Below are 27,364 nucleotides of genomic sequence, written 5' to 3'. Positions count from 1 at the left end.
TCTGTGTTAGACAGCATATCTGGATCTCTGTCTCATTTAGACAAAATGAGGTGACCTGAAAAAAGCAATTTTTCTCCAGACCAGACAACTTAATTTCAATAACCTAATAGAAATGCATTTATACAGTTTAGTGATTTACAAGAATCTAAATGCACATTATGAATAGAAGGTATGTAGAAATAGGATAAATCTCAAGGCATAGTTATTATTTTTGTTAATTGTGAAGTATTGTCCTGTTACCTGTTTTGTGATTCTAGGAATGAATGAGCTTGAGTCCATTTTACAAGCTAAAGAATAAGTGTTTATTTATTTTATTATTTGTAATCTCATCATAACTTTCTGCTCTCCTTTCTGTCCTAAGACAGAGGGCAGTAGAAGATAACATTCACTGTAGAAATGCTGTTATAGTAAGTAAAGTTTTTGCTCTGCTAGGTGTAAGGTAGGATCCTTCACAGTACTGAGAATGTTGCCCAAATATTGTGAAACTGATGTATTTTATCCATAGTATTGGTGTTTTAGGAAAAGTTCACAGTGGTCAGCGTTTACCCAGCAAGTAAGTTTTAACATATGTGGCATTGCTTTAAAGCTATTTTACAGTCCCTGGAAAGCAATATTAATATAGCTTTCCTCTCTCTATTGATCTGAGGTTAAATTCCATTAACAGCAATAGGAATAGCTACAGAAATATCTGCTATTCTGTTTTATTTAGGTGCCCTTGCACTGACATTTAATCTTAGCCAAATGGGATAAGGAAAAAATTCATATGGAAGACACTTGTGACAATTGCTCCACAACGAGATTAAAGCAAAACAGATGACACTTTTTTTTTTCCCCAGCAAAACATGATGCCACGTTTTGTGATAATCCATTTTGCCACAGAATACAGTCAGCGAAAGCTTCCCTTTTCACAAACAACAGTATGATTAGAAAGACTTATTTTTTTAATCTCCTTCCACTGTTTCCTACAGACTGACAGAAAGAAGCATATTTGATGATTTTTTAAAATAAAATAATAATTAAGGAAGAGGGAAAATGCATCTATATTTTTTTACGCCTAGTCTGAGAAATCCAGTTAGATAAAGTCAGCATTTAAAGCTTAGGAAAGCTTGTATGTGAGACATTAAGAATATATTTCCTGAGAGATTCATCAGTTAACAGTAATGATCATACTATTTCTATAGGGTGGGGGAAAATTTGTGAAAAGACAACATGTCACTAAGCATGACAAATCTTAGGAGGTCTGAGTAGTGGTGCTACACTGTGACCAAGAACAGGTTAAGTCCCATTAAATACAAATAATAGAGCTTTATTGCCTGCCAGTAGTTCTAGTCCTGTTAAGAAGATGCTGGAATTGTTTCTTAGCTGTTTGATTTTATCCGCCATTTCAAGGTACATGTATATAACAGTCTGAAAGAATGATTTACCTTATTTCTCTGTGTTTTGCCAGAATGGAACAAATATAAAGGAATTAGTTGAAGGAACAGAAAGAGATGTCTGCTATTTAAGTCCTAAAGGATATTTTTTTCTGATTAAAAAGAAACAAAGACTGAGAAATACTGATGGGGGGAGATCTATTTAAGTTATGTGTTTAATTTCTGTTTCCCCAGCTTGAATGACTGTGCATTTTAAATGCCATTAGGAGGTCCATCAATGTGACAGTGGAGTTCAGTGTAATGAGTAAAATGTTCCAGCACTGTCTCCATGAGTGACCTCTGTTATCACCTTAGGCAAGGTCCCACCTCCCATCATTTATCTGGCCAATTAATAAACCATACAGGCCAGGGACTGTCTCTCATTCTGTGTGCCTACATTGAGGGGGCCCTGTGACTGCAGCAGGAAACATATATTATGGGAATACAAATGTCAGTGATTCAATTTAAAAAAAGTTGAAGAAACAAAGGGAAAAACTTACCTGACATGACTGTGAACAGCTTATTGAAAGGTTTGTTTGCAAGAAAGGCACTTTACATCAGGTAATACAGTTAGAAAGTCTGAATCAAATGTAATGCATAGTAACAGCCGATTATTGAAAAGAAGAAACTATATTGAATCTTTTAAGTAATGGGAACATTTAATTTTCTGGGAAACATCTCTAGGAAAATTTGCATGTCACTCACAGAATTAACCCTTTTCACTAGCCTTTGAATTCACAATGGACATGGGAGGTCCCAATTCAAATATATACATTTCCAGTCTAAATTTACAGCAACTAAAATCCTTGTCTTGCATGAAGTAACAGGAAGTACCTCCCTTAAGGGCATTAGGAACAATGTTTGTCAATCTCTATATGTGCTCTTATTTAAAAAGGACAAAAATAAAATGAGAAATAACTTTTATGGAAAAAAAATGTATTGCTTATCAACACACGATTCAAAATTTGTTGACTTTCAAAAAGTCAAGATATTAATTTTTTTGCTTTATTGTTACTGTTTTTCAACAGGAAAACTAGGAAATCCCAAGAACAAAATTTTTCCCCAATATTTTCAAACATATGCAAAAAAAAAAAAAAAAACAGGAAGAATATTTGAATTTGTGATCAGTTTTAAGTACAAATGAAACACAGTTGGATGATTTCTGTTATTTTAATGGAAATTATCCTGGTTTGTGCATTTTTACATACTTTGTAAAATAGTGATGGCAACAATTTTTATTGACTTCACTTTCTGTTTTAAAATTACCTGTATTAGAAGTTTTTCTCCAATCATCTGAACTTATTTAATTTTGGTTCATATCATGGAAAGATGTTGGATTACTTTTTGATGAAACTGTACCTGGAGCATGTTCCCTTCTGCTAGTAATCTATCCATGGAACCAGACTAGAGCAATTCCAAATTGCTCTAAGTGCCAAAGCATGCATGGTATGGACACTGTGCTCTCAGCACTGGCTCTTTTCTGGTCCTAGTAGATGACAGGATTTGTCACTGTAAACATAGGCATAGATCATCATGACAAATTAAAAAAACCTAAATAATGTGATTTTAATATTGTTGACACAGTTTAAATATCTGTAGGAAGGCTGCTGCAGAAAACTATGAAACATGAAGATCTACAACCACATGTGGTTGTCGTGGTTTGACATGGAAGTGAATTTTTTCTAGGAAGTTGGATCAAACTAATCAGTGGTCAGGTTTGGATATTGGCACCTGGAGTGACCACTGAAAGTATGGACACGCCTCTGAGAACACAGGGGGTTAAAAGCAAGAACTCCCAGGAGAACTCTCTCTTTTGGTTCTGGTCGTCAGAGAGTGCAGACCTCCCCTGCCCAGCCACGGGCTGGGTGGGGGAGGGGAAGCCACGCGGCCTTGTTTAGGTAGGCCGAGGGGCTGAGGGTCTAGAACTGAGCCAGCTCCTGGACAGAAGGGTGGAGAGAAGTGGAGATGCCTTTGCCCTCTCCCCTTCCCCCCACAGAGGGAAAGAGACAGAGAGCCTGGCGGCACCTGGAAATTTGCCGGCAGAGGAGAAGGAGAAGGGCGGGGGGGAATGTCCAGCGTGGGAGGCGGAACACCGGACTGAGATATCAGCTGTCTAAGGAGTCTGAACTTTTAACCCTTTCTAGGAAATGAGGGCTTTTTAAAAGTATTACTCCTTGATTTGTAGTGGAAGAGAGATAGTCCGGGACCTGAGATGGTAGAAGAAGAATATTTAGGTAGGAGGAGATGATGAAGTAGCTTTTGGCTGGACTTTTCTTGTTAGCCATGGACTGAACTAAAATCTCCTGCAATGGAGACTGCATTTTAGGGGGATGCAGTGGTGACCCAGGGAGACCTGTTTCAGCTTCGACAGCACAAGAATGGCGAGAAACGAAGAGAGCTGAAGAGGGAATGGTGATGCCCTCTGTCTTCGGGAAGAAGATGAGTCTTGTTTTTGGACCCCTCGGCCCCAGGGGAAAATGGGGGGGACTGTAGTCCCAGGATGAGAAGCTGAACTGTTGTATCTTTAAGTTTGTGGCAAAGCATCTTTAAAGGAGCCCTATGAGCAGTCTGTCCATGCACGGTGGTGAGAGCACTGTGACATGGAATGGAGAGTGTCACACTGGCAGATTTTTTTTTTCCCGGGCGGTTGCCATGTGTGACAGGGAAACACAGGGGGGCAGCTGTGTTTCCTGGGGGGTCTGTGATGCAAGAGAGACTTCTCTCTCCCTTGATAGTTTGAGTATAGATTACCTGAAGGGTGGTAATTTGATCAAGAATCCCGGGTGATGTTTCATGGCTGAGTGTTTTTAGAAATTGGGAGGAGAAGGGGTGTTTTAAAAGGTCTTCATCCTAGATTTAGTTTATGTGTTTTCTGTATTAGTAGTAGTTTAATAAAGTTTTTTTCCTTTGTTATTAAGCTTAGGCCTGCTCTGCTCTGTTCCTGATAACATCTCACAGCATTTATTTAAGGAAGGTGCATTTTCATAGGGACGCTAGCATTGTGCCAGTGTCCAACCATGACAGTGGTGCTAATCGCAAGTGCAATAGTGCTACAATTACAATAGCATACTTGCAGTATTAACTTCAACAAAATATTTGCAATCACAGAACTAAAAAACAAAGTAAAAATGAAGTAATTAATCGCTGCATAGATTTTAAGACTTTCTGTGACATATTCATAAACACAAATTGAAATGAAGACTGTAGTGGCTTAGAGTGTTTACCACAGTTCTTTTCTATCTGCTAAACCTATAAGTAGTTTATGAAAGATTTACAGCTCTTAATTCATAGTCCTTAATGAAGTTGTAATTTTGGTTTTGAATTCACAATGTGAAAGATGAATAAAAAAATAGAAGTTTGTTCTGCTATACATCAGTAGGAGTGCATGACTGGCTAATTCAATTCAAAGACTTTAACCTACTGGTACTGTCTCTGCTAGACTGTGGGAGGAAACCTATCAAGCACAAAATAGTAGCTTCAAACACATTGCTAAAATAGTAAAAACTGTAGGATAGGTGCCAAATTGAAACAGAAGGTTTGCTCTTAATCCCAAGAAAGCGGTCATCTGAGCATCTTTGAGACTGCCCTTTCCCCATCTCAATGGATGAAAATAATCTCCCGTTAAAATGCCAATGGTCCAACTCTCCCCTATCTTCAGTTTTATTAATCCTTTATATCTCTACAAAGTGAACAGGACACTTAAACTTCTCATAACTCATTTGTGCTGCTCTAGCAGTGCAGAAGTGCCATAAATATTCCCCTTTTTCCAGTACAGTACAAAAGTTTTGGTGTTCCCCAATCCATTCATTTGAAACTTTCCTGTTCTTATAAAAAGTTTAACTTTGTAAAACCTTTAAAAATTATGGACCTGCCCTCATAGTTTAAGGGGCCTCTGAGCTACATAATCTATTATGTCGTTTGGGACCTTGGGTCCCTCTTCTACTCCCAGCCATGCATATGAAAGTAGCAGGGAGCAAGAGACTGTAAAACAATACATATTAGACAAAGTCCCTCTTTGAAGGGGCACAAATAGCTGACATAATGACTATCAGTGTATGACATCATGCTAGACTACGTTATTGAGGCACATCATTTCTAATGTCAATAATCCTGCAACATCACAGCAAAATCCGCGTGAAATCCCTTAGCGGTTGTCTGTAATTAGCTAAAAGGTACAGGTGAGTACACAGAAGAATAACTACTTGTTCTTTTTTAACATCTGGTAATTAAGTGGATAAAAGTGGTGGTTTCTTGTGGGAAAATATTTTACCCAATAATCTTAACCACAATAATGTAGTCACAGAATTTGGATCAAGTTGCAGAAAGGATAAAACTGGCAGCACTGTATTTCACACACCGATATCTAATCTGCATTTCTTTTTCTGCATCATGTTCTTCATAGCATCATGATGGCTTTCATAAATGGAGAGACTTGGGTTACAAAGAGAGAATGCATTGCAAGGACATGCAGTAAAAGCATACTCAGACTGTAAGAGAGGGAAAATGAACTGGCACTCATAATCATATCAGGACCCACATATGAAATTTCACTCTTCCACTTTTTCTGTTTGTTTCAGCTGTGCCCCATTTTACTTAGAATTCAAACTCTTAGCCCTAAAGAGTTCTCATATGATTTTATTCTTTATCTAAAAAGAAATTATAGGAAAATAAATATGGTATATATGTGTGTAGACTGGCTTTTACTGCTATAACAGGCAGTTAGGTGGTAAAAGACTGAAATTAGAGAATTGCATCAGCATGGCGCTGACATAATATAGAGGAAATCAGTCCCATTCTGGATTCATTTTAATGCATAATATGAAAATGGGAGACAAGAATAAAGTCATGTTTATGGTTTGCTGGTATAACCAGCACCTCCTACTGCATAAAACTTCATTTGAACAAATGCAAATGATTTATTCAGATACAGTACCTACATCTTTTTAGCAAATTCTTTTACATTAATTTTATTTGAATGTAGACATCTGCTGAGAAATCATAAAGTATCAATTAAGCTTTCTCTATGTGTGATTTAACTGAAGTGTTTTCATCATGGACATGACCATTGCCTAATTCAGGATCAATTTGTATGCAAACCAAATCAATTTTTAAGTATTTGGAATCAATCAATTGAATATTGAAAGCTCCCTATATTTGAAATATTGAAGTTACCCGTTCAGTGAGCCACATGCATGCTGTGCACTGAATAAGGCAGGAGTCTTGTGAAAAAATATGCTGTATGATTATGTAATTAATTCCAATACAGATGTATAAAAGGAGCACTGGTAATCTTCATTCCAGCTTTTCCTTACCCTGAGCAGCTGGCTTTATCATCTTACCTTTCATGTAGCAAAGGAATGCTGCTGGTTTAATACAATTGCCTAGGGTTTTTCGTCTTTTTTTTTTTTTTTTTTTTTTTAATGAACATAATAATAACTAAAGCATATCATAAAGTATATGGATGCATATTGTATTCCATATTGATTAACAACAAGATTTAATCTGCAACAAATTAGAAAACATAATTCTTCTATATTAGTGTCCCTAGTAGATTTTTTTTTTCCAGTGCAAAGGAACATCTACTGTGACCATTTTGATTTTCTGAGTGATACGTGCAGGCCTCTGTGACTCAAACTAAACTACTTGTAAGTCATCCCTTGGCTATATCTCTTTATGGAAGAGGCAGTGGAGAGAGAGAGAGCGCAGCCCTGTGTGACACAAGTGTGTCACACACACTCCAGCTCTTGCTCACATTGAAGTGTTACGTCTATAAATAGGACAGATACTTGTGCTCCCAGCCTCTGACCTGGCCTAGAAGCCATATTGTCCTAAGTATGGGTTATCCTATGGGCAATATATCCTTTGGATTTAGAGCTTCTGCATTAAACCTGGCTTCACGCAGAACCAGACAGCATACAGCTGTCTGCACTTGTCTGCACCCATAGGCACACAATTCCTACACTTTCCTCTCTGCTATGCAAATTATACCTTGCTGATGCTTTTCATAGCACTTTGTGACAGTAAAAGAAAACAGAGCTGAGCATTCACTCTAATGTTCAGAGAAGGAAAGTGCTGCAGTAATTACAAGCTTATTGTCTACAACTGCCTTTTGATTTAGTCTCCTTTTCCTTCACAGCTGAATTCCTGTCATGTTTTCCTTCTGCTCCTGTGTATCCCTACATCATGACCTCTCAGACCTGACTCTCCATTGCTTTCCCTTCACCTCCTCTTCTCTCTTATTTCTAAAAAATATCCAAGTATGCTTTTCAGAAGCTTATGACTTTGATCTTTGGAGCAAAGTTTCACAGAAGCTTTTCTCTCACAAGAAGATTTCAATCTAATAAACCAGGCACTGAGTGCCAAGAGGGAGCTATGCACTGAAAAAAAACATCTGTGGCTGACTGGCTTGTAGGACTCACTCATCCTGTCCTTGCAACCCCCTTCTCAAGTCACCACATCCCAGGCAGCATTTTCAGAGGTATCATCAGCACTTTTGCTAGAAAGAGAACAAACACATACAGTTGCAATACACAAGCAATGCTCCAAAGATCTGAAGTTATTTCTTACAGTTTTCCTTTCTTTTGGCAGCATTTATTCTTTACTGTTTTCTCCTGTGCAGGGTGAGCTGGTGGGAAGTTGCAGGAGCATTCTTCAAGATAGACAGGACAATACTGAGAGAAAATCTTCCTGGTCAGTCTGGCTGCTAACCTTCTGCTAGCCTCCTGCCCTGACTGTGGGTAAGCAGAGGAAGGAGGAGACGAATAATCTTTTTGCTTAATACCCAAAGCATTAAACTGCATGTTTTAATTAAGCAATTACTCAGCAATGTGTCCAACTATGTTCCTACTGGTGAGAACTTGTTTAAGTTCCATGAATCTTAAGCTTGTGTTGAGCTGAAAGAGCAGGTATTTTATTGATATGGCATTTGAATCATAATATTTTTCTGGTTGATATATTATAACATTGCATTTCGAAACAGATTCTACTGAGTGGTTTTAGCAGATTTTGCAAAGCTAGGCTTGAGTGCTTCCTGTCAAGCTGGACAAAAACAAAGACTGGACCTTTTCCCATTGAGAATCACTCCTCCAAAAACAGCTTTTAGATGAGAAAAAAACATTTTTCCGTGACTCATATATGTTTTGAGTTTCATCAAAATAAACCAGTAATTATCCCAAAGTATTGGAGCATTTCCCACCTCATATCTGCATGCTCACTGCACTGGGATTATGATAATTGCATTCAGGAATGAAGAGGTGCTCCAGCTTCCCTTGCATTTTCACACAAGCTGCTGGCTGGGATAATGGGTAGATTCAGATCTGCTGCTCTTTTCTTAACAAGTAGCTGTGGTGAGCTGCAGGTCAGCTTGCCCCTAGGCTGACATTTTGGGAGACACAACTTTCTGAGTGACCACTCCTATGTTTCTGAAGCAGGTCAGCAACATGCTGGGTTTGAGACTGAAGTACATTGTCAAATTTTATATTCTTTCCCTCTGTCAAGAGAATAAAAGCACTTATTTAATGGATCATTCAGAGTTCAGAGACCATGCAAGATGCCTCTTCCACATGTTCATCTATAGAGTAAGCCTACCTTCTGTAATAAAAGTTGTGAAACATGCAAAATTGATGAAAAAGCTTTTTTTTTTTTTTTTTCCTCTCAAGAAAGTACATCTATTTTTAAACAAAATGTATATCTGCTGTTCCTAAGAGAATGACTCCAGAGTTCTACTGGTTTACTGCTTTGTCTTCTAAAATAATTACATGATAGGCCAAAAGCATTTTTTTAAATTTTAGAAATTTTGCTTTCTTCATTTTTTTCAAAGCATTTGATACTCAGCCCCACTGAACCAAAACATCTTCTGATTCTTTGAAAGTTTTCAAATAATACTGAAGTTTCTTGAAACACACTTAAAAGTTTTATTTCCAGCTGAAATTCTCATAAAATCACTAATATTTTCTTCTCCTAGCTGAGTTCTTCTCAAGAATTTAGCTTGTAGAAAACTCAGATTAAATATGTTCAGCACTAGTTTATCTCAAATTCTACTGAAGTGGTAGGAATTCTACAATGAACTTTAGTGGGAAAAGGTCTCATTTTAAAGAAAATATTTAATCTGAAAGTTTTAATTTTATCTCTATCCCAGTAGATATCAAAAAAAAAAAAAAAAAGGTGAGTGAGATTTTTTTTTCCCCAGGCCACAAGAATAAGCTTTGATTGTCATGCCTAAATTTAGGTAATTTTCATTTTACTATGTTCCAGTGAATGGAGGGAATTGACTCTAAAGACATGGTTAAGTGTGCATAGGAAGATGTTTCTCTAAAGCATACATCACCTCAGTTCTCTGGGATAAAAGGCAACAGCTCATAAGAAAGTACCATCCAGAAAATTGCTGTTGTTATGAATAAACATTAAAAACCATTAAAATTTTATTTTCCATATTTATATTTTCCTCTACGATCTTTTATATGCATTAGAAAGTATATAAAGGTACCATTTTATAAAAAAAAAATTCTGTACAGAAATCCTGTAACCTCATTAAATATGTTTTATTTTGCATGACTAAAGATTTGGACAATGCAGAAAGGCCTTGTCCTACTGATGTTAAAATATATGCTCACACTAATCCCATGGAAACTCCGGAGCCTGGGGCCTGTGCCTGCAGTGATACAATGGACACAGAGGATGCAGCGGACTGCGAGTGATGGTAACAAGAAAGGCCATAGAGCATCACAGGAAATTGCATTAGAGCCAGCCAGAGACACATCCAGCCTGTTATACAAGGGGAAGTAGGACATGGAAAACCCAGAATGACAGAGGCAATTATGTCCTTCTAGCAGGTAGCTAGACACTAAAATGAACACTGACACAAAATTAAATATGTCATGTTACCACAAGGTTCATTTTATCATTAAAAAAAAAAAAAGAAAAAATATAAAATTAATGATACAAATGAATTATTTTTCCTGCTTTTTTTTTTATTCTAACCAGTACTTCAGTGATTTGCTAGATTTTTTTCATCATGCTTCTTCGTCTTGAGAAAGTGTAGAAAACAAATGGTGAAATATCTAAGTAACTAAATATTCATTGCTTAGTAATACTAAACTAAGAATCTCTGGATGAGCTTTGCACCTTCTAATTTCTTTCAGTTGAAATATATTTATTTTTCTTTTAGTCATTTGTCCTTCTTACCAATCATTTATTATTTAGAAAGTACAGCAATGTGGCCTTCTTAACTGGGCCACAAAATTTAGACACTGGAAATTTAGAAGTCCAAAATCAGGTGGAGTGTCTAGTCCATTAGTCTCACTCTGGATTAAAAAAAGTAACAAATGTTACTCAAATGTAACTCTTTGTCTTTCTGCATCTTAAACACAAAAACAAACAGGCATCAAAGTCAAAATTCTACTATGAATACAGCAAGCCTGGTAAAAATAGAAGCTGTATAAAAGCAGCCAAGGGTCTTACTAAGAGATTCAAGGAAGAAGTAACAGAGACTGTAGCATAATAGGATTAAGAGGGAAAAGCTGATTTCTAACAGAAATGTAAGAACCGAAATTCATAATTAAAGACTGTGATCATGGTTCACATGTATTCAGTGTAAATTAGGAATAACATTTCTGAAGTTTCTGGAGTGGGATATTTGTAAGTGAAGAGAACACCTAGTCATTGAAATAGCCAAACTCAAAGAGGTTGATTTTTTTTTTTTTTTTTTGCAATTATGCAAAGCCATATGAAATCATGACCAAAAATATTTTAAATAAATTAGAGTTATTGAGATATTTTATTAATTGTCTCCATTAATTTCATGTGTCTGAGGAATGTACCATGTAAACGTGTGGTTATGATGTGAGGGGGATCATACCCATTATCACCATTCTTACCCTCTCTGCTTTATTACCCCTTGAATCAAACTTTAGTCTGAGTATCTTATACTTGGAACTGATTTTAGTTGTCACAAAATCAAAACAAGTTTTGTGATCAATGATATAACTTCAAGTGCAGCTATATTTTTCCCTCTCACTATGTTCTGAAAATACATGTACATATGACTGCACTTTTCTAATTAGCTGTGGGAGTTCCTTATTCCTGGGAGCAGAATAGAGGCACTTGGGATGTGCACATTAATATGAATAACATTCTGAGTATCTTCTGCATGAATTCAAGCACAATCCTGGAGTGTAGTAGGGATAAGAGTCCCTTAGGTGTCTCTTCACAAGGCGCCCATTGTGGGTACTCCATCACCAGTAACACCTCAAAGTGTTGTAGGCCCTTTGCTGCTATCAGCAGCACAGCATCCACCAGCCTCTGAGGAAGCACTTCTAGAAAATGTGTAATCAGCATTTACTGTGCTTACAGGTGGCAAGGGAAGTTGCTGCATGAAGCATGACATTGTTCCATGCTCCAACCTATGCTGCTCTGAGAAGAGATGGCTTTTTTACATAATCAGCTGTAAGCACTGATGAAAGTGCCCCTCCTGGGCATTTGCTAACTGGGCTCCCCTCTCTACTCATAGTGGATAGTCAGTCCACTTCAAGAGAAAAAATGTACAGTTATCTCTTCTGACTGTGGATGCTGAGCTTGAGGGCAACAAAGCCCTGGGTTCCCTATGCGAGCCACAGAAAGACAAAGGACACTGCCAGGGGAAATTCAAGCTACTGCACCTATGACCTAATTTCCAGTAGTGCTTGACTCTTTATAGATTAAATAAGGCTGGGAGCAACTGCATGCTGAGTCTTCTGCTGGGTGGGATATATGGATGCCCAGCCATCTACACATGCTTAGAAAAAATCTGGGAATTAACTGGAAAATTAGAGTCCAGTTTCATTTTGTAGTTAATATTTAGTATTAACCACCTTATGGTCCCATTATATTTCACAGCATGTGAAAGTCCTCAGAATCTCAGAGGAAGGAAATGCTCTGCTCCTTGTAGAGCTGCTATTGCATTAACACAACATTCTGTGAAGATCTTTTGGTTTCTCCATAAGTTTTTTCCCCTTTGTAAAATAGTCCCAAGCAGTTATCCTGTATTATGGCAACCTAAAGCAGCCCTTTTAGAAGTTTTCTTGTCAGTTTTGATTTGACAGTACTTTTACAGAAAGAGTTAGTGATTTACAATGCATTCTATCCATGTAGAGTTTTTTCTATAGAGTTTTTCTATTTCTTTCTTTTCTTTTCTTTTCTTTCTTTTCTTTTCTTTTTCTTTTTCTTTTTCTTTTTCTTTTCTTTTTCTTTTTCTTTTTCTTTTTCTTTTTTTTTCTTTTTCTTTTTCTTTTTCTTTTCTTTTTCTTTTTCTTTTTTTTTTTTTTCTTTTTTCTTTTTTCTTTTTCTTGTATAAAAGTCAGGCTGATTCAGTGCAATATATGATATTACAGCATGGCATCTTGACTTTTCAATTATCCTTTAATACTGTAATTTTCTTGCCTTGAGTTATATCTAAAGTCTATAAAAATACAAATCTTGAGGTTTTTCTCAGATATTTGATGCTGAGATTACTGCAGTGATAACCTGGTAATTTAAATGCAGCCAGGTGGGGAAAGAAGTGAAGAGAGAACAATCTTCAACTGTTTTGATGCCCTCTTTGTATGTATACACAGACATTAAATCCAAATCCCCACATTTATTTTAATCTATCATGTACATATTCTCCTATGTAATCAAATCTTTCAAATCTAATTAAACAAACATCTAATTGTTTCTAGGGATATTATTTATTATTCCTTGAAGAAGCTTCTGAAATAGACCTAGAGTCTTTGTATGCAAACTTACAAGATTGTTCAAAATGGCATAATTTTAGCAGGCTTATCTTTTTGAAGTTTCTTTGATTGTTCAGCTCTCCTGTTGAGCTGTTTGTTTGGGGGTATTCCACTTCTTCGAAACTCTAGAGGCACATATGTAAAATGGAATTTTTTGTGTAATTTTCTGGTTCCAGATCTTCCTAATTGTTTAATCTATAGGGATACAAAGTTTCTTTCTTGTATTTTTATTTTTTGTTTTTGAAGCATTTTTCTATCTATTTTTTGGTTTTGTAAACCCCCTAAAATGTAGCATGGAGGTCCCTTTGGAAGTTAATTAATGTATATAAAACCATTTTCCAGTGGGCAGTTGGATGCAAAATATGGAAATGCACAGCTGATTTATATTCCACATACCTCCCTGTCCTTCCTGGGACACCCAGAGTATCTTAGCTAAGTATGCTATTCAGTCCAGAAACACTAAATTTCACCATCACTTTCAGTGGAAACAGAATCAGCCTCACAATCAGAACCAAAAGCAAGTACCCTGCACTCTAACCAAACAACGATTTTCTAAATCTTAAGCCTGAATAAGCACCAATGAATAAATTTACATTTAATAGCAGTGTAACTCCATTGATATAAAAAAAATTCAGACATAGAAGGTGGACCTTGAAGAAGCTTTCAGCAAGCATGCCTGCTGCCTTATGTAATGATGTACCTGAATGCTGCCAGTGGTGTTACTGAACGAACACAAACAAGCTGCCACCTTTTTGCTGTAACGCTGCCCTGGTTTAGCTTGCGTCCTGTTTAATGCAATCATACTGCTAATCTTATTAATTATGCTATCTCTTACACATAGCTTCTAACTAATATGTCTTAAAATTCCTTACAGGGAGGTCAGTGTCACAGTTTACAAAAGGAGATATGGGAGAGGAAGACAACTGAGGATAGACAGGAAGGACTGCAAAGGATATAATTCCTACAAACCCCTTTTAGATGTAGTAGGCTGTGACCCTCCCAACATTACAATGCAGAATGCCAGAAGAAAAGAGAAGAGAACCCACATTTTACTATCCGAAGAGCAGGGCGCTGTCCTTAGTCAAGAGAGATTATTGCAAGGACTTGGAGGTGATTCTACACCATTTCGTTTCATTTTCTGGTGACAGAGGAAGGGATTCCATCCAGGTGGTACAGGCTGGAGGAGGGAGCATTCAGGGGATCTTTTGTCAGGGGATTTTCCTGTGAATCATTTACCTCTTTCTTGTAACCTCTGTCATTCGTATTGTTGCTGTTACTGCTGTTTTCTTAACTCGTTGCTATTTCCAGTAAATTTTTCTTATCTCAACCCATAATCTTTACTTTTTATGCCTTGAATTCTCTCCAGCCCACCACAGGGTAGGGGAAGGGAGGTGTGGGTGAGTGGTGCATGGTTTGGAGTGGTTTCAGGGGGATCACTAAATTAGAGATTACCATTCCCAACCACAACAGCCTCTTAACAAAAGACTTCTTACCTTAAAATTTTCAATTATCTGTATTCCTTAGGATGTAACATTACCATGTACTGGCATTGACAGGGCTGTATGTAACAAAGTGGAGAAAGAGCTTTAAACAGTATATGATGAACAATTATTATTTTTCATTTTGCTATATTTAAGCAAAAATGCTTTTCCATGTGAAAAGGCGTATCTGTGTCACATAACATATTTTTAGCAGTATCCTGTCAGTTTTCAACAAAGCATGCACTCATTCTTTTATCCACAGATGTACTCTTCAACATCTTTAATTTACTTTAGCTTTAAAAATAAATGTCACTGTATTGCCAATAATGATACAGATGATGGATACTTTAGTAAAATTATGAAAGAATAGATACTCAGGGGTCACATGCAAGACTTAGCTTTCATCTGGTACCTCAATGACAAGTCACAAAACTCTTTTTAAAATTAAGGACAGTTGACTCGTCTGCAAAATTTCAAGTGGTGTACTGAAAATTTACTCCCTGTTGTCAAAAACATAAACAAAATACTCAATAGAAAATATTTCTCTTATATTTTATGGAAAAGATTATTTATGATCTTGAACATCTAATATTCTGTGCAGAGAAGTACTTTTAGAGCAAAAAGAAAATTGTGCTTTCATTGTTTACAGTTTTAAAGAAGCTCAGTGTCACAAAAGAAATGAAACTCAGTGGGACAGAGGAGTTCTCAACAATAAAAGTTAAAAATATCCACCATTAAAAGTATTTCAGCAGCTGCTTAATGCCTTCAAATATTTCTCAGCAGGTAGCTGAGGCAGGCACCCTGCTACACACCTTTGTTGTTTACAGTTTGCCTTTTTTCTGCCCCACAGATACCATGCAGTCATTCTCAAGCTGGAGCTGTGTTCAGACTCCACTTGCATCCTTGAAAGGGATTTAAATAATGGTTTAACCAGATGTCGAGTCTTTAAGCATATATATCTGCAGTTAGATACTTCAAGGGTAAAGGGATATCGAAAGAGCAATCCTTTGCTCTCATCATGTGAGGGGATGGACTTAGGCCTGAACTTTTGCTGTTGTAGGTGGAAAACCCAATTCATCACAACATGCATCTCTGCAGAGGACGTGAAGGTCAGACAGAAGTGTCTGGAGGTAATACTTGCCTTTAAACAGGAACTGGATGTCCAGCTCACACTGACCGACTGTCAGAGCATCTTAGAATGAGAATGCTTTTTGTTATATTAAATATTTAAAGGTGTTACATTTTTTATCACCTCTTCCATATCTTCAGAGATCTCCTTCTGATGTAGGTACTATTACTTATGAGATTTCATAGACAAGAAATCCAGGTATGTAGGTCAAATGTAGTTTAGTCAAGTTCAAACTTAAAAAAACCCACAAACTTAACAATTGTCTGGAAAGGGCAAGTGGAGGACCTGAGTGTCTAGATTTAAGAAGAGCAGGAGGTTGTCATGAGTGACATTGATAGAGGAAACCTCTTTTGGCAGTTCACAAAAGAACATTTTACAATAGCTCTTTGCCACTGCTTACCTCTATGAAAAAAATTTTACTACTTTTTTAAGAAAAGGGAAACTTGATTTTTCTTCTTTTTTTTTAAGAAAAGGGAAACTTGATTGCACGATACTGAATATACTTTCATTTGAGAGAATGGATTCTCAACTACAAAGTCATAAGTAAACAACTACAATTTTTGAATCATAAAGAATTATAGGAAATCTGAAAAGGCATCTTACCTTACTCCTCCTAAAGTAGTATTTCATTAATTAGGAAAGGTGTTACTGCCTATTCCTTATACCATGCAGTTCACAGACAATTGTTAGATGGAACATAACAAGGATTTAACTAATTGATATTAGCTTTCATTACTCTCTAATATCTCAAATAAGGTAATATGAGAGTGAAATAAATTTAGATTAAAGTAATATCCAATTAGGATATAATCCAAGGTAGATATTTCACTATTTGAATGTTCTTTCCTTCATTGAACCCTCCTGATGAGGTCTACCTTGCATTTCTCACCAGTACATTGGAGGCACAGTCATCTTTCGCAAGAAGAACAGAAGAATTTCACAAGGCAAAATGAAGTGCCATGTTTATTTAATTGGAACAGTATGATCAACAGTCCCATGAGACTATGCTCAGATGCATAGCTCAGATGTGAATTTATCTTTTTTTGTATTTAAGATCCCTTTTCCACAATTATTCCTGTGGAACTACAGTCACAGCAAGATGAACTTAACTGACCTTGGCCTTATACTGAGCACCATTCAAGTACGCTCAGGTAAAAAACCTCTCTTTAAATTTGAAGATTGTCAGTTTTCAGGCCTAGAAGCACAATGAATACAAATACAGTTCATATCTACTGGTCTGTCTCAGCGACATTTGTTGGAATATCAAAGATCTCAGAGAGACATTTAAAAACTAATTTTTATAATATGAACAATTGATGTGAGGTGTATCCAACTTAAAAGAATTAAAAGACACCACCTGGACATCAGAAAAGATACAGAAAATGTATGCCAGTACATTTTAAAGGAACACATGGCTAAACATATTTAAGCTACTAAATAATTGTTTATGTATTGCACACATTAGAAATATGTGTTCAATTCTAAAGCACAGAATTTATTTTACAAAAACCATTCAAGGTCCATTTAGTTCTATATATTTTGGCACTATATCCAGAGCCACAATTTGAGACTTCTTGAAATTTTAAAATCAGAACCCTTGAGATTCTACTGTACAATTTAGTCTTCTGTTGTAAGAAAGGATATTAATAAAAAATCTCTAGTTTTGAACCAAAGAAAATATTTCCAAAATTCACTATTTTTAATCCAGTGAGACAAATGTAAATGTGGTCCCACTGTGATAAATGGACCCAAAGGGAGTTCTTCTGAAAGTGGTACAATCTATTTGCCTGTCTTCTGCTGTTCCCTACAGTTAATCTATTCTGTAAAGGCCATACTCAGAGTTTGGTTTTTCAGGAATACTTTTGATACAGTCAGTAACTAATACTTGGATTTTCCACCAGAATAAAAGCTTATTTGAAACTGCAGTACAGCAAAAGGTAGCGGCCCTTGAATTCTTAGTCCATGGAAATTGGCAATGGAGACCACACCTGATCTCTGACATCACACAGTTAATTGACTCAGAACCTGTCTCCTTCCTAAAAGCATGCAGAAGAGTAAATTCAGGCACAACAAAGGCTCAAATGTGTATACTATAAAAAGCAGGGGTAAACTAAGGAACGGTTTCAGAAAAAAATTGTGGGGTACCATTGTCACTTCGCATAGTATGTTACTTTCATGACATATGCTTTCTTTTATTTTAATCCAAGATTAAAACTTACCTGCAAATTTAATTAAGAAACTAAGATATTTTCTCTTTGAAATGAGAAAAAAAAAAAAAGTAGCACAGCAGATATGTCTATAATAAAGACAGTAGGACTTGCATTCATAATTTTTTTGGAAAATTGAGTTTATCAGCTAAGATGCATCTTGACATTTTAGAAAAATATAAGACAATTTATTTGATCTTCATTCAAAATGTCAGCGGATTTTCTGAACATCTACTCTATTATCTTAGCATTATGCTACTCCTCTCATACTCTCATTATTTATCTCCTCCAGTTCCCTCTTTCTGTTAATTTTTGAATGAATCTCAACTTTTCTTTATGTGTGATTTCCCACACTTCTTCACAACACAATGCCCTCTTTTTTTCTGCAGTTCTCCACTTATTTTCTGGCTGTGATCTTTACTTCTTTCTCTTAAACCTGTGGGTATAATCATTCCACTCAGGCATACAAAGGTCAGTGCAGATCGACAGCTGTGCCCAGGGCATGGGGTATGGCTTGGGGAGTGTTCTGCTTAAAGCTGTTGTGTTCAACTTCCCGCAGCTCAGCATTGAAAACTTAACCTCATCTAATACTGATGATTGAGAAAAGGCAAGGAAAGGAAACTGTTTTCAGTCTTTTTGTATTTACAAATTTAATTGTAACAGAAAACTGTTTTAGTGATGACATTGTCATAAGCGTTATTAAGTTTTAGCCTTAATGGGCACATTATACTAAAAGAGACACAGAAATTAATTAATAGGACTATTAATGGCACTGTTATTTGCAGTGTGATATTTTAAGGCTGGCAACTTTTCTACTCATTATCTTATTCTATATGCAAAGAGTGTCTGAAAGGAAGCTTAAAAACTTAAGAGCACTTTGCTATTCACTAATTCTTTCTTCATTTTTGAAATGTTTGTTACATTTTCTTTATAACATGATTAAACAATAATTACAATCTTACTGGTGATGTTGCATTTTTCAGTTCAAAAATGATTAATTATTGTTTATGCAGTCATACTTCAGAGTAAATCCTTCAGATTTACCTGTGAGTGATTACTTCTGTAGAGATAATTCCTGAGCTATCCAACAGTACTATTTATGTAGGATGTTCTTAGGTGATGCCCCATGGGTAACTAGAAAAAGTAGTATAAAATTACACCTTCAGAAGAACTTCTGAAAGATGCATCTTTTTCCAGTTTTTATTAGTTGGACTAAGAAAAGATGTTACTCTTAGCTTCCAGGCTGGTTGTGCTATCAATGTTTGTTTAATTTTTATTACATTACAGACAAGAGAAGGTTCTCTAGACCTGTCTAGGCTTCCTTATTCACATGTGATAGCAGTGTATCTGGAAATCAGATAACTACTGTTCAGATTTATTTTAGTTTAGTTTTAATTTGTAGCAATAACAAGTGTTTACACTGTGTACATTGAATGACTCAAAAAATATGGTATGAAAAAAAGATCCAGTACTGGAAACACAAATCTTAATTGCCAAAGGACATTCCAGGAATGCAACTTGGAAGTGTTCAGGTTTTAGAGATAAAAAAAGAGAATAAATAAACAGAATAATTGAAAAACAGTAAAAAGAAAAGGCATGAAGACCGACCAAGTTAACACAATGCATAAAAATGAACCAAAGCAGACCCAAGGCTGAGAAGGAATCATGTGAGTCTTGGTAAAGAGGAGAAAGAAGCCTCATGTCACATTCCTCCCAATGGAGACCTCAGAATGCTCACTTAACCCCCCCAAATTCTCATTGCTTTATAAAAAAACATTCAGTCTTGGAATGCAGAGGACCTTTGGAAAGGTGAGTTCTCACAAAAGAAACAGAGATAGTTTTGGGTTTTTTGCTTTAAAATATAACTTTAGTATTAAAGTTTCTATATATAAATCTGGATTATTATATCCAGAGTAATAAATTTGCAATATTAGGTCTGTCTGACTGCTGAAGTATGTTCCAGTGAAACTTCTTTATGTTGTCATTATGGCTAAGGGAATTCCTTCTGGTTTTCACATCATCCATCATCCATGTTAAGAGAACAGGGAAAACCACTGGGATCTTCACTTAACCTCATTCTGTGTGCTGCTACTTCTTATGGCCAATGGCATACAAATACATTTGAATGTTTTAAGAGGTGAAAAATGTTGATGAATTGCAGAATTTGAATGAAACTGAAAATGGAAGAGGCATGTGCTCAGCACCTTGGGAAAAAAAATCCCCACAAAACCAAATAAATCCCAAATATTGTCTTTCTTTGGCCTGACAGATAAAATAATCACTACTTAAAATGTAAACTGTTTGACTCTCAAAAAGTTAGACTTGTAGCTTGCATGCTTGCAGCACATTCCATCACTATAAGAAATACACCGACTAAAAACTTTATTGTCAGAAAGAAATAGCAATTTAAGAATAATAAAGCATAGCTAAATCTTGTATTGGAAGGTTGTCATAGTTATGGCAATCTCAGTGGCAGTATACAGTGGAAGATTACAGCTTTTGAAAACCTTATAACCCTTCTGCCTCAATTGCATAACTAAAATCAGGAATGGGAGAAAACAGATGCCATAAAACACAACCATTATGCATCTGCACTGGAAAACTCTGCCAAGCATGAAAGGATAACTTGACACCACACAGACTATGGTGTCTGGGCATTGTGCTCTGTGCAGGCAATGCTTTTGTGATTGAAACAGGTTATCTTGTACTCTTTTGCCACCTGCCTCTAGTCTGCTGCTATTCTCATCTCTAGTTTAGATGAGTCTGTACTGAAAAAAGTACATGATGGAAAAAGTGATTATATTTCACCAAAAATTATATGTGGCAATAGCTGAAAGTGCCTTCTAGAGATTAAAGTTAGTGCATAGATTAAGAAGTAAATTTAAAAATGTGTACTTCTTATCCATCTGGAGTTAAAATATTTACAAGATGCATCACCGAGCTTCTATTTTTTGTTTTTGCTTTTGTAAGAAATAGAGAGGCTTTAGATGGAATAATAGCCAATATTTATTTATAGATAAAGAAATCAGTTCAGATTTAAAAAGATGTTCAGTGTCCTTCATATGAAAATAGGTATCTAGTGGTGTTCTTAAAGACCTACATGCTGTGGCCTTTTCTGTAAAATCTTCCTACTTCAGATGTCAGAAAAGGAAACATTATTTTAAAAAGTGAATTTAGGCAAGTGTGCATATGCTACCTCAGACCAAGTCCCACAGGGTGACCCTTAGTTTTCTGGTCAATAGGTGCCTGGATAGCGTAATTAAAATCCCCACCAGGAAGACGGAAGGACTCTTGAGCTGCTGGAATCCGAGTGGGTTTATTGAGGATTGATCGACGGAGTAGGGAGGCAGAAATAGGAGCAGGGAGACAACCACACTTGGGGAAGCAGACTCCGAGAGCCCTGGGGAAGGAGGGGCTAGAGTATATAACTGGAGAGGGAAGGAGTAACTAGGGTACAAATGATCCAATGGGAAGAGGGTGTAAGGGAGGAGCAGGGATGGGGTAACATAAACTGGGCAAATGAAGGAAAAGGGAAGGAGTGGTTTACAGAGGGACCCATTAGTAACAACGAGAACGGGGAACTTTCCAGAACTTGGGGAGATGACAGCCACAAACTGACAGGTGATGGGCATGTGCTCATTTGCATTGGGGGGTAGAGGACTCTGGGGAAATGCCTTATGCTAAAGGACTGTAGTTTCCCATGGCATTCCCACACTGTCCTCCCCATGGGCACATCCCACAAGTGTGCAATTCTACGGACATGATTCTAATGCAAGATCAAATGGGAATTGTTACTATATAGGTGATAGTTCACATTATTTCTTGGTAATCCTATTTCATAGTTTAAAATGTTAAAATGTTCATTATGATGATAAGATCAAAATTATCACAGGCAGAAGAATGAAGGTATTACAGAATGGTCAGCAATTAGTAGAATGGCAATTGGCAAGCACTTGAAAAAGAAGAAATCATTTGCAAAGTTTATCCTATTATTATCCTAATATCTGTTTTGACAGTTCCACATATATTAATATAATTCACTCCTATAATGATATTTAATTGTGAAATAGGTATGCAGCAGCAAACAGATTTATAGAAAATAAATCTTGACTGAGCAACATTTAGTCATACTGTTTGGAATAATTGCTAAACCTGAATGTTACTAACAGTAGAGATGTAGACGCTCTGGCTCCAATTTGTAGAAAAGAGATTATTTGGAATAAAAATCCTGAAAAATACATCACTGTAGAGGTCCTGTGTGCTGGGCAAGAACTTCTGATATGGGGGTCTATATGAAAACAAATGCAAGATCTAAAGGGAAACAATAAGGGAAAACAGTTAAGTGGCCCTTCTGTATTCAAACTGTGGATATATTTTGGAACATCAAAGAAAATCCCTTTATAATTCATGTTAATGACTAACCCTTTGCAGTGCTTCTTTCTTCCCCACATTTTTCACTATCATGTCAACTGTAGGTGGTTCTCAGACCTTGGATACAGTATCTCTTGTTCAAACTCTGAAACATTTTGAATCTCAAGCGCTGATGTACTCATGCATTAACCAATAAAAACTAAAATCCACAAATAAGTGACTCTTAGCTCTCAAAATTTTATCCTGTCATGGTAGAGATGCCTGCCAATACTAAGTATAGCATATCCTTTCAATAATTTTTCCCTACAGGCAAAGGAGAATACAGTTTTCAAAAGTTACTTTAAGGTCAAAATTCCACTATGTGTTAAAAGGAGCTCATTCTTTATCTTCTAATGAGCTCAGTAGGTCCATTTGATGTAGACCAAATGGTCAAAATGAAATCTTTAATATCTTTGACATTCATGCGGACCTTCTCAGCTTAGCTTTTAGCTGTTTCATTATTTTTCTCTTTTAAGCAAATGAGCACAAACACTATGCAATATGCATTTTGTTTTGAGGTATTTATCTGTTATTCTCAGCATTTATCAGATATCTGCCATAGTTTCCCAAGTAGTGTCTTAATTTAAGAACATACATTATACTTTTCAAACAATTTCACTTAGAGTGTGAATGTAGTTCACTGTTTTGGTGAACAAAATGAAAAGCAAATATATTATGAAATGTTAAATGAATTATCAGTCTGTATTTAACACCTGATACTTCCCCATGTGGGGTTCTAACATCAGACAGTTGATATTTCTGTCATGAGACACATCTTTTTATCCCTCCACCTTTTCAAGTACAGATAACTCTACATCATATGCCTGAAAAAAGTTATCCACCCAAATTAGTGACAAAATATCATACACAGAATTGTCATAAGACCATGAGAATGGCATTCCCCTGGGAAAAAAAAATTTCTTTGTTCTGTCGACCACTGTCTCTTTGAATGCTGTGTATTTCCTAATGCTGATACATTTCTGTCAATGCTCATTTAGCATATACCACATTGTTCACACTTGATATTGGAGTTTTACCCTTTCCAAATGTGACTGGGCTTTTCTGACACTGTTGAATTATGATTAGTCTCAAGAGTTTTATCCAACGTAGATGTGATTAAAAATTCTCTAATCCCACACAGCAGCTAGCAAAGCTTTCTCGGATTCTGAGCATTTCTCATCATCCACTCATTCAGTTCTTTACTGCTATGAGCTGTAACTGATATCTTATTTCTGTGACTGCTTTTGCACTCAGAATAATGAGCTTGGCCATTTTGCACAGAGAAAAATTCTCCTTTTATGCCAAAAGGTTAAACAAGAATTACATAACTTGATTTTCACTTCAGAAGTTTCAGTCTGTTAAAAACATGTTTCCCTTCCCTTCCCTTCCCTTCCCTTCCCTTCCCTTCCCTTCCCTTCCCTTCCCTTCCCTTCCCTTCCCTTCCCTTCCCTTCCCTTCCCTTCCCTTCCCTTCCCTTCCCTTCCCTTCCCTTCCCTTCCCTTCCCTTCCCTTCCCTTCCCTTCCCTTCCCTTCCCTTCCCTTCCCTTCCCTTCCCTTCCCTTCCCTTCCCTTCCCTTCCCTTCCCTTCCCTTCCCTTCCCTTCCCTTCCCTTCCCTTCCCAGAACTTCCCTTCCCTTCCCAGAACTTCCCTTCCCAGAACTTCCCTTCCCTTCCCTTCCCAGAACTTCCCTTCCCAGAACTTCCCTTCCCTTCCCAGAACTTCCCTTCCCAGAACTTCCCTTCCCTTCCCTTCCCAGAACTTCCCTTCCCAGAACTTCCCTTCCCAGAACTTCCCTTCCCTTCCCAGAACTTCCCTTCCCAGAACTTCCCTTCCCAGAACTTCCCAGAACTTCCCTTCCCTTCCCAGAACTTCCCAGAACTTCCCTTCCCTTCCCAGAACTTCCCTTCCCTTCCCAGAACTTCCCTTTTTCTTTTAATCCATTCCCTTCCCTTTCTCTTTTCTTCTTCTGTTCTCTTATTACAATTGTATGGTTGATCTTTAATCACAGGTGATTTGAACCATTCACCCTAACTCACGTTCTTCTTGGCAAATACTGAGCAATACGTTTTAAAAAAATTATTCACAGTTTTGGCCTTTTCTCATTGTGCAGTGACATTTCTTGGGCAATTTTGCCATCTGTGGGATAAAATTAAAAAAGGGGAGTAAGAGTGAAATCTCTGTCTTCTGTTCTAAAATATCAGTTATTCTATCACTTGCATACCAGAGATACCTGAGATGGTCTCTGCATCTTTTCAAGCAATCTTGGCTCTGTATCTTTTATTGTTCTGACTTAGAATAGAAAAATATTTAATTGGGGGAAAAGAAGGCCTTATTAGGTGAAACTTTCTAGTGGCTTCCACATTATTTACAAATTCTAAGCTGCAACAAGGTGCTTCTGCAGTGCTATAACTGCAAAAGCAAACTTGAAAAAGTAATTTGTCAGCAAATCATCAGTTTCAATGTAGGCATGAACAGGAAGTAGTTTCAGTGGATTATCATCAGGTAGAACCTAAACATTTGTAAAGAAGAAGAAAGATCCCTTCAAGTTTTTCCAAAATGATACAAAACTGGTCATCCAATGATTTGCCATAAAATGCCTGTTTAGAAACTATTGGAGTCTCTGATTTACCAACACTAAAAAAATGTACAGCTGAAATCATAATGTGAGACATGGAGCCCACATTATCAAGATCCAGCATTACAATTCTATCTTTTGCTTCCATTATCAACATTTAAACTAGAAAAAGTCTTTATCCTAAAAGATTCTCTGTGGTTCTCATTAACATATACACAGTTTTCCTAATCAGCCTTTCAGAATCCTAATCAACAAACAGAGATGGTTAAAGAGCTTGTCATTTTCTCAGTGGAATCTATGTCACTATCTTGATTTCCTTTTCTGACCATGCTAGTCAAATGCTGAGGCTGAAGACAAAAATTTTTCTTCCCAAACAAAAGAGCAATCCCCTACATCCCAAGCTAAATCGATTTTAAATTTCTTCAAATCATTTGGAAAAGATGAAATTGTGTCATTTTTCATAGGCCATGAAATTTAGTGCCAGTTTGGCAGAAAATAGTAGTGGTTCTGCAAACAAAATGGTTGTTTGCAGAAATCTGAACTGACCATATGATATACAGTATCGTATCTAAAAATTATATTTATCTTATTAGCAACACCAGAGCCCAAGTTAATGGGCTTAGCCCCTTTTATATTTTCTTCTTTAGGAGCTCTGCATAAGAATATAAAACTTCCATTCCCAGTCAGGGAATGAGCTGTCAGGTTGCTCCTGACGTCTTTCTCACTTTCTCTTTAATGGTCTTCTAACAAACCTTCACAGCATGTTTTCCCTGCATCTCTTATCCAAAGCAAATGGCAGCTCATACTTCTATTATGACTTCACTGACAACTCCATATTCAAGTATCACCCAGGGCTGTATTCAGTTTAGAAAAAACATATGTAAGACTGACTCCTTCAATACATCACAAGAGCATGGGAATCAAGGGCCAGTTTTTATTGACATATGGTATCAAAAGAAGACATTAAACTAACAAATACTATGTGTAGACCCTGCCTTAAATCTTTCGGTTATTTTGAGGGTGTGAAGGGGAAATCCAAACACAAAATATTTCCCTTGATAATCTTGAGTATCTTGATAAAAAAAAACACTCTCTCACCAGATATGTGGGGGCTGTGTACATAAGATGGATGACCTTAAAAGTTTTATTTCTTTCCTGACAATCCTCAGCAGAACCACAAGTGATTCCTCTTGGATAAGCTACTCTTCATTGAATGAATCATTCTAAAATGACTGAGCTTTGGGGAAGAAGAAATGTTTCTTGTCTATAATTTTTGAAAAAAAAAAAGCACCTCTGCTGTGGAATTTCCTATATGTCTATCAGAGATTCCAGGTGGACATCTACTCTACTGCATTTACTGAGAATTAATTAATGTTAGGATATTTCTGATTATAAAGTGTACAAACTGGACACACTTCTGAATTTAGTTAGCTACTAGTTAATGACCTGTGATAAAGAGAGTCAAATAGTTTGAAGAGCTGGATAAGAGAGACTGGAATAGCATAGGGAAGGACAAGGATTTTGAGAAGCAGTATCCTCAGAAAAACAGATTGGATTTCAAGAAGGCAAATGGCAAGTTCTAATGCTATGGAATGAAAGCAAGGGGATGGACTGTGTTAAGGCAGACCAGATATTTGGGCAGAAGTTAATGTTGTCAAAATGACCAATGGGAAACCCTCCATGAAAATATTTATGATGAATATTAGGGAGTTTCAGCCCTCAGAAAAACATGTTAGAACAGCTTTCCAGTAAGAATAGTGCGGGTGAAAAAACAAGCTAGTTTCAAACTTGATAATTTTGGGAAATGGATTATAAGCCCAGGCTGCCAGCAGCAGGTGGAACTGAGGAAACAAATGTTTCCTTTCAATTTATGTTTCACAGAGTAAATCTGGCTCAAACAACTGGCATTTTTACTTAACAAAGTGATTGAAAGGAAACCTAGTTGCTAAGAGGGACTTGGAATTAAAACAGTTTTGCTATGTAAGACCAGACAAAGACATGGAACAATTTTAACAATATAATCTGGGAAAGAAATGTAGCAAACATTTAAGCAGATTTCATCTAGCTCAACATAGAAGTCTTAAATTTATGTTCTTGAATCTGTTTTCCTTTGACCAAGGGAGAGAAAGTACTAGAAAATGATTTATTGGATATATCTTAAAAATCTATCTTAGCACAAATTCCACATTTTTTAGGCACCAGATTGTCATTGTCATAATTTTATTTAGAAACTGTCTTTTTCTCTTTATAGACAAACATATCATTTCAGCTAAATTTTATTGATCTCACAAAAGTTTCTTTTTGAGGGAAAAAATAGGTTAAATCTCTCTTTTGAAATATAAATTATTATGCAATAAAATTACCTATAAATCCCAGATTTGCCATTATAACAATGAAAGTCA

Source organism: Vidua chalybeata, chromosome 1 (genome assembly GCF_026979565.1).
Source record: "Vidua chalybeata isolate OUT-0048 chromosome 1, bVidCha1 merged haplotype, whole genome shotgun sequence".
NCBI classification, from domain to species: domain Eukaryota; kingdom Metazoa; phylum Chordata; class Aves; order Passeriformes; family Viduidae; genus Vidua; species Vidua chalybeata.
This window is presented reverse-complemented; position numbering follows the sequence as displayed.